Source organism: Cervus elaphus, chromosome 30 (genome assembly GCF_910594005.1).
Source record: "Cervus elaphus chromosome 30, mCerEla1.1, whole genome shotgun sequence".
NCBI lineage: Eukaryota > Metazoa > Chordata > Mammalia > Artiodactyla > Cervidae > Cervus > Cervus elaphus.
Window position 1 is genome coordinate 84,743,777 of NC_057844.1, and position 16,499 is coordinate 84,760,275.

A 16,499-nucleotide genomic window follows, 5' to 3' on the forward strand; every position below is an offset into this window, starting at 1 on the left:
CAGCTCCGTGACCCCTGCTGCTTTCCGCACACAGCCATGGGCCACTGGCGGCTGCTAATTAGGGAGACCAGGTGGGCGCGCCCTTGGGGTGAGGCGGGAGGCGCCAAGCCCAGAGGGCGCCGCGATGATCAATGTGAGAGTTCGGGTGCAGGAAGTGGGGGTCCAAACTCACGCCCTGTGCATCCAGAATAATCTGGAATCTAAGGCGGGCAAGAGGCCTCGCTGACCTGCTCACTGCTGACCCCCAGCCCCCCGCCCGTGGCACACCTGACCCGGTGCCTGCGGAGGGACGGATCCACAGAACAGGGCTCTGAGCGGGGCAGGAAGGCGGGCAGGACTCTGAGGGGCAGGGCTGAAGCCAGAGGGAGTTGGAGATGAAACAGGTGAGTCCTCCTCTCTGAAACAAAACGAGTCCTGCCAAGAAGTGCGGAGACAGATCCCAAGCCGCTGGTTGGGAAAGAGAGGGAAGTCCTTAGCTGAGTGCTCCGGGGTGAAAGCAGGTCTCAGGGAGCCGACACTGGGGCCTGGCAAGGGCCAACCACGCGGTCCTGAAGCCGCCCGCTCGCTTCCAAACACGCCTGCCCGGGGCCATTCCCTCCCCAACCCGCCGCCTCTCCCTCCAGGACGGGAGCGGACGCGGCGGCCTGGAAACGTGTGAACTGATGTTCACGGCAGCCCAGACGTGCTCTGCTGGCCCAGCGCCGAGACTCCGAGGACAGACCCGACACTGGGAGGGCTGGAGCGCAAAAGCGCAGGAGCAGCTCGGTCACTCCTGGGGCGGAGCAGCCCCCGAGCGACCACGGGCGACGCCGTGAGCGGGAAGCGTTAATGCGTCTAGCCTCTGAAAGTCTGTGGCCGTTTTAAAGCAGGAGGAAAAACCACTTGAAGTAAGCATGTTAAACTATAGAAGCCTAAAATATAATCTAGTATTCAGCAACACCACCAACGCGTTAAAAATATCTCAAGAGGTGGGAAGAAGGGGAACTCGAAGAACTCAAACCCGGGGTGTGAGATGGCGTTTCCACTGATCACACGGTGAAGGAGCTGAAGTGATGTTTACCCAACACGTTTACGGGAAATAAGAACATTGAAAGACGCGATGGGAGAGCAGGAGAGAGGGATTCCTTTCAAACCACTAAGCTGGCCAACGTGGAAAGAAGTAGGCCCAGGCGGATGGGGCTGGATTAGACCAGCGCGGCGGGGCCTGCTGGTGGCAGCGTAGAGCGGCGGGGCCTTTCCTGAGGAGAGAAGGCCCTTCAGGAGCCGCGCGGTGGGAAGACATGACAGTTGGACGTGAGGGCGGCGGCGCCGCCGTCGCCGCGCCTGGGCCCAGAGGAGTGGGAGGAAGGCCAGGCCCGCTCGGGCGGCGGCTCCAGCGCGAGGCCGCTGCTGGCCTCTCGGTCCACCGCCGCGGGGCCCGGCCTTCAGCCGCCTGCTTCCCCCGCTGAGCCCGAGTGCTTGGTCCGCAGCTCCGCGGTCGCGCTCTCGCCTCCAGGAGTAACACCCGCCGACCGCGAGCTCCGCGCCCCTTTGGCAAGCAGGACCCGACACCGCCTCTGGGGCGAGAGAGAGCCGGGGCGAACGGGATGCTTCACAGATGGAGGGAACCAGACAGGCGGGCCCGCGGCGCCCACCGCCAGGCCTGGAAGTTAGGCTCAGAGAAAGGGCTTCCCGCCCGAGTCTGAATTCTCAGCGTAAGGAATGACTTGACGCGCTGGGTCCTGAACCCCAGAGGCCTCACTTGGGGATGTTGCCTCATCACTGGGGCTGCCCAGTGGGTCAGTAGTGAAGAACTCACCTGCAATGCAGGAGACACAGGACAGAGATGTGGGCTCCATCCCTGGGTGGCGAAGATCCCCTGGAGGAGGGCATGGCGACCCACCCCAGTATTCTTGCCTGGAGAATCCCACGGGCAGAAGAGCCAGGAGGGCTGCCGTCCATGGGGTTGCGAAGAGTCAGACAGGACTGAAGCAGCTGAGCATCTTGTTGTTTGCTTTTTAAAAAAATTACATTGAGTTTGATTGCTCTAATTGAAAAAAAATGCATGCTGATTGTAGGGAAAGTGAATGTTAAAGATAAAGTAGAGATCATAACATATGAGAAAGTTTATATCCTGTGCTTACACTTAGCGTCATATCATGAAAATTTCCCCATAGCATGAAACGCTTTTCTAAAGTGATTTTTGAATATTATGCAATGGTCCCTTATAAATGCACAGTTAAGTCAATTTATTTTGAAGAATTTTCCTCTTGATGAATAGTTAGGTTTTTATTCCCCAAGTTTGATACAGAAAATTACAATTTAAGTCCTTGGTCATAATCTTAGTGTTTCTTTCTAATTATTTCCTCAGGGGACAAACTACAGTTGCTGGTTCAACAGGAGGGAGACATTTGCGAGACACCTGAGACACTTTGAAGATCAGGACTCCAGCAGAAATTGTGTACAAATGAATACACCCGTCAACAAGGTAGGGAACAGTTTCTGATTCCTAGCTACACTTGGCAATCTGAGTGTTGTCATTTTTTAAATGTTTGCCGTTTTGACCACAAACAATGGTATCGAGTTTTAGGTTGTTCTCTTTTGGTTGTTAGTGAGATGAAGAGTTTTCCTATGGTGACTGGCTGTTTATTGGTCTACCTTTCTGAATTGCCTATTTGTAGCCATAGTCTGTTCTTCTAGGGAGTTACTTTATTCTCCTATTGATTTGCAAGCTCTTTCTTACATATTAGAGTGTTTAATGATTTTTTGGGTATTGTATATATTCTAAATATTTCCCCATAGGCATTTTTAACAGTAAAAAGATAAGAACATTTTAAGTTGTCAAATCTATCAAATTTTTCCAAGTGTTTCTATTTCAATGCTATTGTTTACAAAGTCTGTCTTCACACTCTAGAAGTAAGCATATAAAATTTTCTTCCTCTGGTTTTTTCTGGTTTATTCATTGGCAGTTATCTTGTAGTTTACTTAGATGCATGTCAAAATTTACTTATTACTAATGGCAAAGCAATTATATTGGAAGAATTCACTTAATAATTTTTTCTCCACTGAGTTAAAATGCATTTTTACATCACATTAACGACATAGTTTGTTCTATTTCTGCTTTTTTGTCTGTGCTGTTGGACTGTTTACCTCACCTCTGGCCGTTGCATGGTGTTTGAGTTAGTGCTATCCCAGGTATTACGCTTTAATAGGTAGCTGTGGTCCTTCTCAGCTATTTCTCTCCTTAGTGATCTTTATTTTCCTTGCCCATTCATACTTTCTTATAAAGTTTGATATAACTTGGTTAAAACTGTGTTGTTGGTCATTTTACTGGAATTTCTTTCAGTTTATTAAATAATCTCAGGATGAACTGACATTTCTGGAATACATACTGTGGCTTTTCTATCTACGAATATTAAATACTTCTTATTTTATTTATATCTGTTCCCTCAGGAAATATTTGCTTGATAAGATGTGTTTCATCATATTTTAGTGTCTTTTATGTTGTATGGTTTTTCTGAATGGATTTTTTTCATCATTGCCAACATCTGGGAATTATATTATTTTTTGTGTATGTGTTTTTCTACTGGTTGTCTAAATAGGTCCTAAAGTTTCTATTTAGACTTTTATATTAAAAAGTCTAAATAGACTTTCTATTTAGACACTTTGAAATTTATTATTACTTTTTTGAGAGAGTAGTAGAGGAGAAAATCTTACTGTAGGAAAACAATGGCAATTTTGCCTCTGCCCAGTTCCTCCAATTTTCAGATGATGGTGAACATCGGAGTGCAGGGGCATCCTAGCCTTCTGCTGTCAAAGCATCATCACTATGATGATGCAGACTGCAGAGCCTCCATTTTGAATTCACATCTCTTGTGAGCTGTTAAAATAATACGTAAATGTTCCCACTGATCACCAACTGATCTCTAAATCGTTTTTCTTATTCTCAATGTTTCCTTTACATTTTTCTATCTAAAGAAATTATATAGCTTTGCCTCTGTTGGTTTGAAGAATATGTGTTGTGCTTAGTCGCTCAGTCGTGTCCAACTCTTTGCGACTGTATGACTGCAGCCTGCCAGGCCCCTCTGGTCTACGGAGATTCTCCAGGCAAGAGTCCTGGCATGGGCTGCCATGCCCTCCTCCAGCGCATCTTCCCAACCCAGAGATCGAACCCAGGTCTCCCGCATTGCAGGTGGATTCTTTACCATCTAAGCCACAAGGGAAGCCCAAGAATACTGGAGTGGGTAGCCTTTCCGTTCTCCAGGGGATCTTTCCAACCCAGAAATCGAACCGAGGTCTCCTGCATTGCAGGTGGATTTTTTACCAGCTGAGCTACCAGGGAAGAAAATAAACTTAGGTGTTTTTCTTTATTTAATGGCTACTCTTGTGTTTCTGAGACCTGAGTTCAATCTGTGGTCCTCTAATTATCAACGTGAGAAAGTAACTCTCTGCTCTGAAAGACTGGGAACTTCTCTCTCCTCCTCACCCTGAAATAATTTCTAAACATTTTTAATGTAACCTGGGATATTTTAAAGCCAGACAATAATGAAGATAATTTATAATACTTTGTTTTCCAAGAATATTTTGCATTTTACTTTAAATTTAGAATCACGTTTACAATTGTATAAATGTAATTCTATGGTTGTATTGGGAGGCTCCCATACTGAGTTCTGTGTTCGTGTCCACTTTGGGTTCCCTGAGTCACACACACTTCATTCAGAGAGATTGGGAATGTTTTTTTTTTTTTTCCTGAATTCTTCGTCTCTAAGAAGTGGTCTTGCTGCTGTTTGCATATGAAGTCGACTTGCATGGGCTGGGGCTTCTCAGCTCAGCTCTGTGCACCCCGAAACATGGGCCCACCCGTCCCTGTCCTCTGGGGCCACAGTGATGGAGGTGGGAGAGTGTCAGCTTGATTTATTTATGTATTATGTATTTTTACCAGTAACACCTAACTGTAGGATTATTTTGTCTATGCTTGAAATTTAATCACAAGTTCATGTTTTATCTCCCATCAGAAAGTGGGGTTATCTCCCCATTGTGGATGGGGTCTTCTCCCCATCAAGGGGTGGGGTCATCTCCCATCAGGGGGTGGGGTCATCTCCCATCAGGAGGTGGGCTCATCTCCCATCAGAAGGTGGAATCATCATTCCATCAGGGGGTGGGGTCATCTCCCCATGCGGGGATGAGGGGTGGGGGAAGTGAGGTCATCTCCCATCAGAAGGTGGGCTCATCTCCCATCAGAAGATGGGGTCGTCATCCCATCAGGAGGTGGGGTCATCTCCCATCAGAAGATGGGGTCATCTCCCATCAGGAGGTGGGGTCATCTCCCCATCAGGAGGTGGGGTCATCTCCCATCAGAAGATGGGGTCATCTCCCATCAGGAGGTGGAGTCATCATTCCATCAGGGAGTGGGGTCATCTCCCATCAGGGGGTGGGGTCATCTCCCATCAGAAGATGGGGTCATCTCCCATCAGGAGGTGGAGTCATCATTCCATCAGGGAGTGGGGTCATCTCCCATCAGGGGGTGGGGTCATCTCCCATCAGGGGGTGGGGTCATCTCCCATCAGGGGGTGGGGTCATCTCCCCATCAGGAGGTGGGGTCATCTCCCATCAGAAGATGGGGTCATCTCCCATCAGGAGGTGGAGTCATCATTCCATCAGGGAGTGGGGTCATCTCCCATCAGGGGGTGGGGTCATCTCCCATCAGAAGGTGGGGTCATCTCCCATCAGGAGGTGGAGTCATCATTCCATCAGGGAGTGGGGTCATCTCCCATCAGGGGGTGGGGTCATCTCCCATCAGGGGGTGTGGTCATCTCCCATCAGGGGGTGGGGTCATCTCCCCATCAGGAGGTGGGGTCATCTCCCATCAGAAGATGGGGTCATCTCCCATCAGGAGGTGGAGTCATCATTCCATCAGGGAGTGGGGTCGTCTCCCATCAGGGGGTGGGGTCATCTCCCATCAGAAGATGGGGTCATCTCCCATCAGGAGGTGGAGTCATCATTCCATCAGGGAGTGGGGCCATCTCCCATCAGGGGGTGGCATCATCTCCCCATCAGGGAGTGGGGTCATCTCCCCATCAGGGGGTGGGGTCATCTCCCATCAGGGGGTGGGGTCATCTCCCCATGCGGGGATGAGGGGTGGGGGAAGTGAGGTCATCTCCCATCAGGGGGTGGGCTCATCTCCCATCAGAAGATGGGGTCGTCATCCCATCAGGGGTGGGGTCACCTCCCCATCAGGGGGTGGGGTCATTGCCCCATCAGGGGCTGGGGTCATCCCATCAGGGAGTGGGGTCATCTCCCCATCAGGAGCTGGGGTCCTCACCCCATTGGTAGATAGGGTCTATTTCCTCACCCTTGGATTCTTGACTGGCTTATGACATCCCTGGACCAGTAAACTGTAGTAGACATGACAAACTGCAGCTTCTGCCTTTGCCCTCCTGACGTACCCTGGGACCCCCATAAGGCAGTGGTCTGGCCTGCATGAGTCACCACGTAGAGGAGAGCTGGGCAGCCCAGCCAACAGCTACTGCCCACCTCCAGATGAGATCAGTCCAGCCAGCCCTTCAGCTGGACATGGCTGCTGGAGGGAGCCCAGGCAAGGCCAGCCCAGCCCACCCAGCCCACCCACGCGACGGAGGACCCACCTCCTTGTCAGCCACTGAGTTTCGGGGGCGGGTTGTTATGTAGTGAAATTGAACGATGCGCAGTCCTCCTGACCCCAAGGAGGAGGGTGACCCGGTGAGCCGATGGACTTGACCATCTGAGCTCCCAGAGGACGGGGGGAAGACGGCATCGCTGACGTTCTGGAGGCCTCTCTGCCCCAGCCCGGCTCACAGCCCTGCTGGAAGCACAGCTGGACGGGACGCAGGTGGTTTGGGGGCACACGTCTCGTCGGATAATGGGGGCTGAGGGTGAGACGCTGAGCAGGGAGCTCTGGGCGGGGCCTGGGGGCTCGAGGGGTAGCACCGCTAGCCCGGAGTGTCCTTCTCCCAGACTCAAGGCCCGGATGCCAGGCGTGCGGGCTGACTTGTTCTGCAGGCGGGTGGGCGGAGGACAGGAGGCGCTGAGGGCCTGTGGTCCCTGCTCCTTCCCTCTGGCCCCGCAGCACAGGTTCAGGCAGGTCCCTGGAGAGATGGCAGGTTCCCCTCTCTCGGAAGGAATTCACGCCTTTAAAGCTAGTTAAGGAGCTGATGAGATCAGCAGAGGCTGGGAGTGGCCTGACAGTTCGTTTCACCCAGCTGACGCTTAGGAACACGTGAGGCGGCACTCACTCGGAGGTGTAGGACGGTCGTGGCCCTGGAGGAGCCCCAACCCCGTTGGGGATGGTTCATCTCTTCCGCTCGGTTCATCTCCCACGTGTGAGAAATGCAGATAAATACACGCACATGTAAGAATGTGTCTGAGTGTGTGTGCATGGGTGTAGAGAGGCATTTCCCAGAAGAGTTCAGGTTCTGACCCCTGACTCCTGGCTGTACCTGACTCTGCAGCACAAAGCTTCAGAGGAGTCTGGTGCCATGGAGGAGCTAGAAGAACAGGTCAAAGGTTGGAGGTCACAGGAAATTACATGAACTTGAGACTCAGGGGTGAGGGAAAGCCAGGCCTGAAGGAGCCAGGTTGAGGCTGCTGGGGTGGAGCAGGGGGGTGGGGGCACATGTTTATGGGCACAGATGCTGGCTTGGCTCAGCTACTGGCCGGGGAACCAAGGGCTGAAAACAGTCTTCTCTGTCCTGTGTGGCTGGGTCTGGTTAGAGCTGATGTGACCCAAAGAAAGGTAGTTCTAGAATAAACCAGCATGCCCGGCCATATTTCATCAGACGGGTACCTGCTGTGTCCACATCCGATGCCAGGACACCAGTTTATAAGACAGGATGAGGGCCCCGGGCTCGTCAGGGAGCGGCACCCACGGCTGAGGCCCTCCTCTGCGGAGAGTGCCGGCTGCGGTGGCCGTGGCCTCCTCTGGCCACGAGCAGGGGGTCTTGGCTGCCCGCTGTCTGTGTCTCAGGGGCAGCAGGCTTGGGCCTCTGTTGTTGGCCGACTCCCGCCAGCCCGTTCCGCGTTCCTCACTGTCTGTATCTCCCGGGGCTGCAGTGACGGTGACCACTCAGGGGGCCCCCAGGCAGGAGGCTGGCCTCCCACACCCTAGAGCCTGGGCTTCAGAAGCGCCGCTCAGCAGGCCCTGCTCCCCCTGAGCCCCAGGGGGGCTCCTTCCGGCTTCTGGGGCTGCGGACAGTCTTCCGGGTCCTCGGCCCAGTCCCTGCCTCTGGCTGCACACGGTCCCTCTCTGCGCCTCGCCGCCTTCTCATCAGGGCGCCAGTCCCCCTGGGTGAGCAGCCCGGCCTGCTCCGGGGTGACCCCCCTAACCTAGTCACGATAAGGTCAGGCTCACAGGTGCGGGGAGGGACGCTTGCCAAGCCCAGACCCCGGTCCAGTGCTGTCCGCAGGCGGTGGCTGCAGGCCGGGCCCCCAGGACTGGCGGCCTGCCGGGACTCAGGCTGGGCCAGTGTGCGTGAGGAGGGGGCGGCAGATGACAAAGGTGCTGTGTGCTTCCTCCCGGTGCTCCCGGCACCCTAATCACAGCCGTCACCAGCGCCCCTCCATGCTACTTCCGGTCCTGAATCTGCTGGCTCCTCTGCCAACCCACGGCGAGTTCTCCTGCTGCAGCCCTCAGAGTGGTACATTGTCACCCGACTCGAATGTCCGGTGGAAGCAGTATTTTCTACTGAGATGAACCGACCTGTCTGGGCAGGGAGGACCTACCTGGCGAGAAAGGTCTACGGTGACAGCTGGCCCCCGATTTGGAACAACAGTAGTTTAAGGCAGCTCAGTTACTCAACCAGAGAAACCCCTGGGTGTTAGGGTTAACACAGCCACAGTTTACTCCCTGTGGGGCAGCTCTCGAGCTGGGGGTCTAGGATCCAGGCCCACTCCGTCTTAGGCTGCACTGTCCTCCATCATGTTGCCCCTGAGGCCTGGGACGTGGTCCCCATCCCAGCAAACTGGAAAGGGGACAGAGAGCTCAGAAGGGGCGAGTCACTTTCCCTCACGTTCTGCTGTGCCTGCTGCTTGCAAGGCCCAGGAGGAGAGACAGAACTGGATGGGACAAGTGGAGCCCTGCCTCGTGGAATGTCTTCCTGGGTTTGCGTCACCACTCACCCAATCAGCCAAAGTTCCACGAATCAGTCCACTTCTTTTCAGTCTGGTTTCCAGCTAGGATTTCTATACCCAGCCCAAATCTCAATCAAGACAGATGTTCGACTCAGTATATCTTCCTTGGTATCACCTACATCTGCCCTGCCCTGCCCCCTGTGTGGACTGTCCTCCCCTCCCGCAGCAGATCACCCCTAGCCTGATCCTCGTAAACGGTAAATTGGATGGTGGTGTGGCTTCCTGCACAGTCATCTCCCCAAAGTTTTTCCTCTACTTTTTGGGAGGCTTTTTGCTTGTTATAATCCAGTGTCACTTACGAGCTTTTAATTTCCAACGTCATATACTTAATTTCAGTTTTGTGCTCTGAATGATCCCCTTTGTATAGCCTTTTGTCCTTATTTCACTAATGGAATATCGTCCCTTCTCTATTTAAAGACATTTATTTAAAGACAAGTTCCTGCAAAGTTGGCTTCTTCTTGCATGGTCTTTGGTTTTTGGAGATGAGTGTTTTCCTGCTTACTCAATCATTTAATCTGTTGATTTCACATTAGATCCTCTGCTCACACATATGTCTGATGGCCCTTAGTTCTGGCTCATACTCAGGAGAGGGCCCTAAAGGCTCATCTGAAGCTGAAGGGCGGGGGGGCGGCGGGGGACAGGAATGGATGAGTATGGGATTCAGTGAAGGGGGGGAACTATGCGTTTAAGTTGGGAAATGTTACTACTAGTCTCTTTGGGTCTTTTTTCATTGCCCAGTCAGGTGGCTCAGCCTCCTGTCTGGACCATGGAAGGCCTGGCCGCTTGCATTCTGAGACCCTGGATGGGAGGGAGCTGAGGGTGCAAATGTTTGTCTGGTTTCCTGACTTAAGCATGGCTCCCCTACCGTGACTAGATTGAGGTTTCCTGCTTTGCTCACCCAGAGGATCTGGTCTTCCCCAGCCTGCCCACCTCTAAAGGAGACATTTGGCCAATCTGCTTTTTTTAATCCCACTTGGTTCACAGCTTTCAGAAGTCCCCGGGCAGTTCTGTCCTGTAATGTCAGTCACTCTCAACGCCCCCACCGCGGGCCGAGCTGCAGCCTTCCCAAATCTCACCATCAGTTCCAAGCATCCATCACCTCCCAGCTCCCAGGATGGTGTCACTGCTCTTACCGCCCCTCTCCTCCCTCCCCTGTGGGTTTATACCTTTGGAAGAAACCCTGAACTGTCTCTTTGGTGGGGATTTAGAGCACGATTTGGGGGGAGGGAAGCACAAGGTGACCCGCCTGGGCACCGTAACGCCCCCATCTCTGTCCAGCACCCTGCATGGCCGGCCGTGCCCTGCTGGGTTAGGGTCACTCTGCAACCTCAATCACACCGTCCAGGCTGCGTTTCCAACTTGGGCTGGCCAGCATGGCGTCTCGGGTCGTCCACTTCCACCCTGCCACGGTGCCTGGCATTCAGTCATGCGCTGATTAGCAAATGATTGTGGATGGGTGGTCTGCTCATAGATGCTGAGAACACAGAGAGATGCAGGACAGGGCTCCTGGCATTGGGAGGCTGACCGCATCCTTGCAGGGTGTGGGTGGAGACAACGTGAAACAACCAAATAGCCCTTGAATTAGAGTGTGACCCTATTGCATGTGTGTGACCCTGTTGCATACTTTATATACACATCTGCATATTAAAAATGCATGCATGGGTGCATGTGCAGTCACTCAGTCGTGTCTGACTCTGTAACACCATGGGCTGCAGCCCACCAGGCTCTTCTGTCCATGGGATTTCCCAGGCTAGAATACTGGAGTGGGTAGCTGTTTCCTTCTCCAGGGGGTCTTCTCAAGGCAGGGATCAAATCCAGGTCTGCTGCATTGCAGGCAGATTCTTTACCAACTATGCCACCTGGGAAACCTCCATTAAAAATGTATAACACTCAATATAATTTGTTTAACAAATGATATTTTCTTTCAAAATATGTCCAAAAGCACACAGAGCTAATATGTGCAACCTTTGCTTCACTGTTGTATTTATTAATGTGATATCATCCTATTAAATGTGAGGGACTTTTTCTGAATCTGAAATGTGTGTGTGTGTGAAATACATATGCATTTGCTCATTAATTCATTGGCCATACCTTGCTAGCAGATGGAAGCAATAGGGAGGTAAATCTGTCTATTTAAGGTTATTTCCCTATTTCTAAATTGTGAGCTACATGTAGGAGTCACGTCTGATTCATGTTCCCCCCCACCACAATGCCCAGTAAGCAGTTTGCTCAGAGTGCACATATATGGAAAAGACTTAATAAATATTTAATAAATGGATAGATGGATGGATAGATGAGTGGATGTATAGGTAGGTGAGTGAATGAATGGACTGGGTGAATGATGTACAAATGGACAGATAGTCTTTAATTTTTATTAATGATCTCAAAGTTATGGACAGTTTTACAAAATTTAAGTGACATGACATACCAGAAAACACTTGGAAAACCCCAAAATTAAATGCATCAATTACTAATAATAAAAATAAATGCATTACTGTTGGGCTTACGTTGTTTATATTGTGTCTCTTCTCAAGAACATTATGAAGTGCCCATAAGATCTTGGTACCAATGACTGTTGATTGTTGTCCATCTGGTTGCTGAAGTAGACAGATGGTCCAATGACCTCCATGCCATTTGTGCTTTTCTCTTTCTTCTGGACCTAAGGACAGGAAATGAGAAAAGGGACAAATGCCCTTTGTATCTTAAAGTGCTGGAGTTAATCAAAAGGAAAGTGCTTCAGAAAGTCAGAATTTTATTTATTAACCATTTGTATCCTATTATTAATTTTGTATCTGATGTTTTCAGTTTAGTTTAGCTTCAAGATTCCTCTTTTTAAAAAAGTAAAAGAAGAAAAGAAACGGTGAGAAATCTTAGGCAATGTTGAGTGTTTAGATGATGGGCTTGAGTTAACCATATTTAGTCCTGGGGTGGGGGTGTGCAGGGGTAAGAAGGTGAAGGACTTTACTGATTTTCCTGTCCTCAAGATCTGGGACAGTCCTTCTCAGTGGTTTTCAACTTACCAGGGGCAATTTGGCACTATTTGGAGAAATTTTTGATCGTCACCACTGGGAGGGGAAGGCGGCCACCCTGGCACCTGGTGGGTAGGGACCAGGGATGCTGCTAAGGGTGCAGGATGGCCCCACCAGCAAAGAATGGCCTGGCCCCAAATACCGATAGCGAGAAGCCCAGGTCTCAATGCAATGGAAACAGCAAAGGACTTACAGGCTCGTGAATCCTGGAAAAGGAAGGAAGATTTTATGAGGCGGTTGCACACGGAACACCTCTCTCTCAAAGACACCTGAAGACTTACATACCCTCCCTCCTCCAAATCAATGAAAAGAAAAAAAAAAAAAAACCTGGTCTAGAATTTTTTGTTCAATTTTAGTAATAATTGATTTATCTACTAAATTATCTACCTCATAAGGCAAAGCAGAAATGCCTTCTTGCTAGAATAAAATATTAAGTCCAAGAAAGCTAATTTGGGAAAGAAAAAAGGAGGAACAACATTTCTAATAATCACTTCTAAGGACAAGAAAAGCCAGGTTATTTGGCTTTGCAGATCACATTTGTTTTAGTCTAGGATTTTTCTGAGTATACCTTCCTCTCTAGTTCAAGAAATCTGCCTTAACATCTAAGATACAATCTCCTTTCAGAATCACTACAGTACTCCGTCCGAGAATTTGAGCGAAATCTTGGATCTTTGTTTAGGAGAAAAAAATAACCAAAATTTACCAAAAACCTAAAATACTAAGTAAAATGGTGAGTAGTGGAGAAAAATCCTCAATGGAATCATTGGATGGAAAAAAGAAAAGGGTGTTGCCTTAATTGGCTTTTTAATGATTCTGTATTTCTCTCTTCTGGCCTTTTTTTTTTTTTTTTTGGGGGGGGGGAAAACCCTTAAAACAGAAAGGTTAATCTAACTATACATTTTAAGCTTTTAAAGGCTCCATTACAGGACTTATTATGCTAAAAGAAACATACCTGGCACATTGCAGCTTCTAAATGTATCAGCAATGCACGTAATGATTCACTTAAAACACCATGGTCAGAATTCTTCCACGTTATTTCTATGTAAATTGGATGCTTCACAATTACTATAATATGTGTGAAATTCCACTTATTATTTCTTTTAACATAGAAACTTTTATCACTTAACTCACTGGACAGAATATTTGAGCCATTTGCAATCATTAGAGCATTCCTGTTTGGTCAAACCCTTGCGGATTATACTTTGCAAAAGACAGTGAATTATATTCATTGCAAGAAAACAGCAATTTTAAATATATAAGGGGCAGCAGGAAACTTTTCATTTCAGTGCAAATTCAGTATTATATCTTACTACTTTTTACAGCAGGGTAAGCTTTTATCTTTAAGCAATTTATAAAACCCAGCATGGACTAGGCCTGTGGCTCACAGCGTACATCAGTCTGATAGATAAACAGGGACTTGGGTCAGGGTGGAAGCTGAGCCTTGCCGGGCTCCAGGCCCATTGCTTTTCCCTCCGGGAGCCTTCCCGCGTGACCCCGGTGGAGGTCCAGCTCACTGCCCCCTCCCCGCTTCCTGCATGGCTGACTGTGTCCTGCCGTCCCCTCCTAGTTACCCCAGCCCATCTTTTCCCTGGACACCTGAGTGCCCCCGTGAACTCTGGGGACCAGCTGGCTGGTAACGGGCCTTCTGGGAAGAACATTTGAGTTTTTCAAACAGATTTGGAGAAGAAGCTCAAAATCAGAAAAAGAGGGGCGTTGTTACCTATTGAGCTGCTGTCTGTGTGGGCCGAGGGGCTCTGCTTGGGAATCTGGCGCTCTAAACAAGCATTCCAGTCGTGGCGCGGCATGTTTGGAGGAGCCCTTTCTGCCTCGGTCATTTGGGATGCTTTCCAGGGAGGAGAAACAGCAGCGAAGAGGAGATTTGCATGCATGCCACCCGAATTTTAAGACACAGTGTATGTAGGTTTGTTTTTAATAAATGGAGGAGAAAATTAAAATCAGAACTTTATTAATAGCTAATTATGTAAACATCTAAATTATTGGATGAGGTTTTTTTTCTTAAATTGTGCCATTTTAAAATGAGGCAATTTTTCAGTGACATGATGTAATATTGATTTCCCAAGTTTTATTCTCCAAACATTAACTAACAAAGACAAGTTGAGAACATCCGATGAAAGCTCTTATATATGGAATAAAAATTAAGTGATTTTTATTTGGACTGTTTTTTCAGCTATATCCCTTAAAGGAAAGATAGTTACATTCTCCCAGAAAATTGAAAATGCAATTGTCATTTTTCTATTAATGTAATGTTACTTCACATTTTGATTGTACTCTTTTTAGGTGCCTATAGGATATTTGAAATACACTGTGTAACAGACCTGTGTTTGTGTGTATTGTGTGTGTGTGTGTGTGTGTGTGTGTGTGTGTGTATGAATGACTGGTGAATTATGCTTTGGTTTCATCTGAAAGTTACCTTGCATAGATTTAATATTGGAACTATATTATTAATAGTTGAACATATAATGAGCCTAGTCTTTAACTGTGCCCTAAAGAAAGATGGTTTTGGTGTTTAAATGAAAGACGGAGACTGAAATTCAAGTTCATTCCAGGTTCAAATGAAGAAGAGTTAAAAAAAAAAAAAATGTAGGCAGGTCAACCAGGCAGGCTACGCCTCTGTGTCAGGAAGCAAACTGTTGTCAATCCAGCTGGTCCTCCTAGGTCAGCACTGGCCGGCCCAGCCACAGGGATGGGCCCGGCCGGTCCTGGACAGGCTGGTCATGTGGCCTCACGGAGGAAGAGGACACACACATGGACAGCATGGTCTGGGCGTGTCCCGCAAATGACTGAAAGAAGCAGCTACCAAGTACAGGATCGAGGCCCCTCCGTCTGGGGCCGATTAAATAAAATGTATAAACATCACATATCCGTTCTCACCGCACGCTCTGGTAGAAAGGCATGCATCCCAGATGCCAAGATGGTGTGTAGACTTCCGGCAAAGGTGTCGACACCCTGAAAGAATTAAGGACAGAAACCTGGAGGACGGGCAGTACCCCCTTTGGGTTGAATTATCAAGAACAAACTATTTTACAAATTTTAAATGGTTCGTCTATTCATAGCTAAAGCAGAAGAAAAGCCAGTATGTTTTCATTCCTTCTTTTTTTTTTAGCCCGCATATTTTCAAAGACCTCCTATAGTTAACATTATAATATAGTTAGTTGCTACAAATAATCGGGGTGATTATAGGAAAACTGTCAGTGTCGGCTCAGGGTCTGAAAAGGCTGCGGCAAATGGCTTTTCTCTTTGCCATGGAGACTGGGCTCCGTTTGTACGGTTACTCTGGAAACCGGAGCCTTGCTGTTGTTAGTCCCTTTCAGCTACTTCAGCTATTAAACCCTCCGGTTGAGACAAAAGGAGGGAGGTATGCAGACACTTCCTCGGAAAGAAAACCTCGCGCCCGCAAAGGGCAGTGCCCAGGCCGCGGACAGGCGGTGTGTGTCGACTCTGCGTTTTTACCGAGGAGGGGGCCTGATGAACGCACCCTCGCCTGGGGAAGCCACCTCTGAACGTTAGGGTTTGTCATCAGATGTCAGCAGAACGCACCGCCTCTAGCATCCAATTCCTCTGGGCCGGGGCACACATTTTCACGTGGACAGGGGTTAGTGGACTCAGGACGCAGCAGTTCAGAATCTCTGTGCACAATGGGGTTTCTTTTTCATGCAAATGCACGTTTAGAGACTGTATGCATTTTTGTTTTGAAGAAATTGGACCCCACAGTCAGTCATATTTCTCTCCATCCTACTAACAGATCAAGTACTAACCTAAGAAGACGCAGCACTCTGAGTTAGCAGATGTTTCACAGAGCAAGGAGAAGGCGATTTGGAACCTGGAGTTAGATTACTGGCCAGCTCCATGGGACCCTTCACTTTTTCTTTTTTTGCTTTTTTTCCCTTTTTCCTCCAGCTAGGAATGCTTTCTCACCTCCCATAAGAGTTTATTGTTGCCAGCTTTTACATTCTCCTCACTTTTTGGTGAAAGTGTTCTCACCAAAAAGGAATCCTCCCCAGAAGCAGCAACAACCTGAAGAGACATCACATAACACGCTGCTGGGCAGGACGGAGCTCGATTCCAGCCGGAACGTGGCCACACTCAGTAGCACTAAGCCCTGCAGGCCCTGTGGGGATAAGCGACACTCAGTGGGCTGACTATTCAGTTATTTTTCATTTGAACCATTCCAACCATTCAGCACGTCACCCCCAATCCCCTGTACTGTTTCTCTCTATCCTGGTATTACTCAGGGTTAGGTCCTGGCCGCAGAGTTAAAACTGAAACACTTGCTTTTAAAGGTAGCAACCAAATGAATAACAATGG

At 49.1% G+C, this 16,499-nt stretch overlaps 2 long non-coding RNA genes across 4 annotated transcripts in view; one reads left to right on the forward strand and one right to left on the reverse strand.

The window, feature by feature from the left end:
* Positions 1–16,499, forward strand: part of LOC122686931 — a 304,515-nt gene that overhangs the window by 194,163 nt on the left and 93,853 nt on the right. For all 3 annotated transcript variants that reach the window (XR_006338951.1, XR_006338952.1, XR_006338950.1), the window contains one exon: positions 2,351–2,467. This is a non-coding gene — a long non-coding RNA (uncharacterized LOC122686931). The remainder of the gene's footprint in view (positions 1–2,350; positions 2,468–16,499) is intronic.
* On the reverse strand, positions 11,555–14,021 carry LOC122686932. Its single transcript, XR_006338953.1, has 3 exons — positions 13,894–14,021; positions 12,165–12,379; positions 11,555–11,803 (listed from the first exon to the last, which is right to left on the reverse strand). It is a non-coding gene; the product is annotated as an uncharacterized LOC122686932 (long non-coding RNA).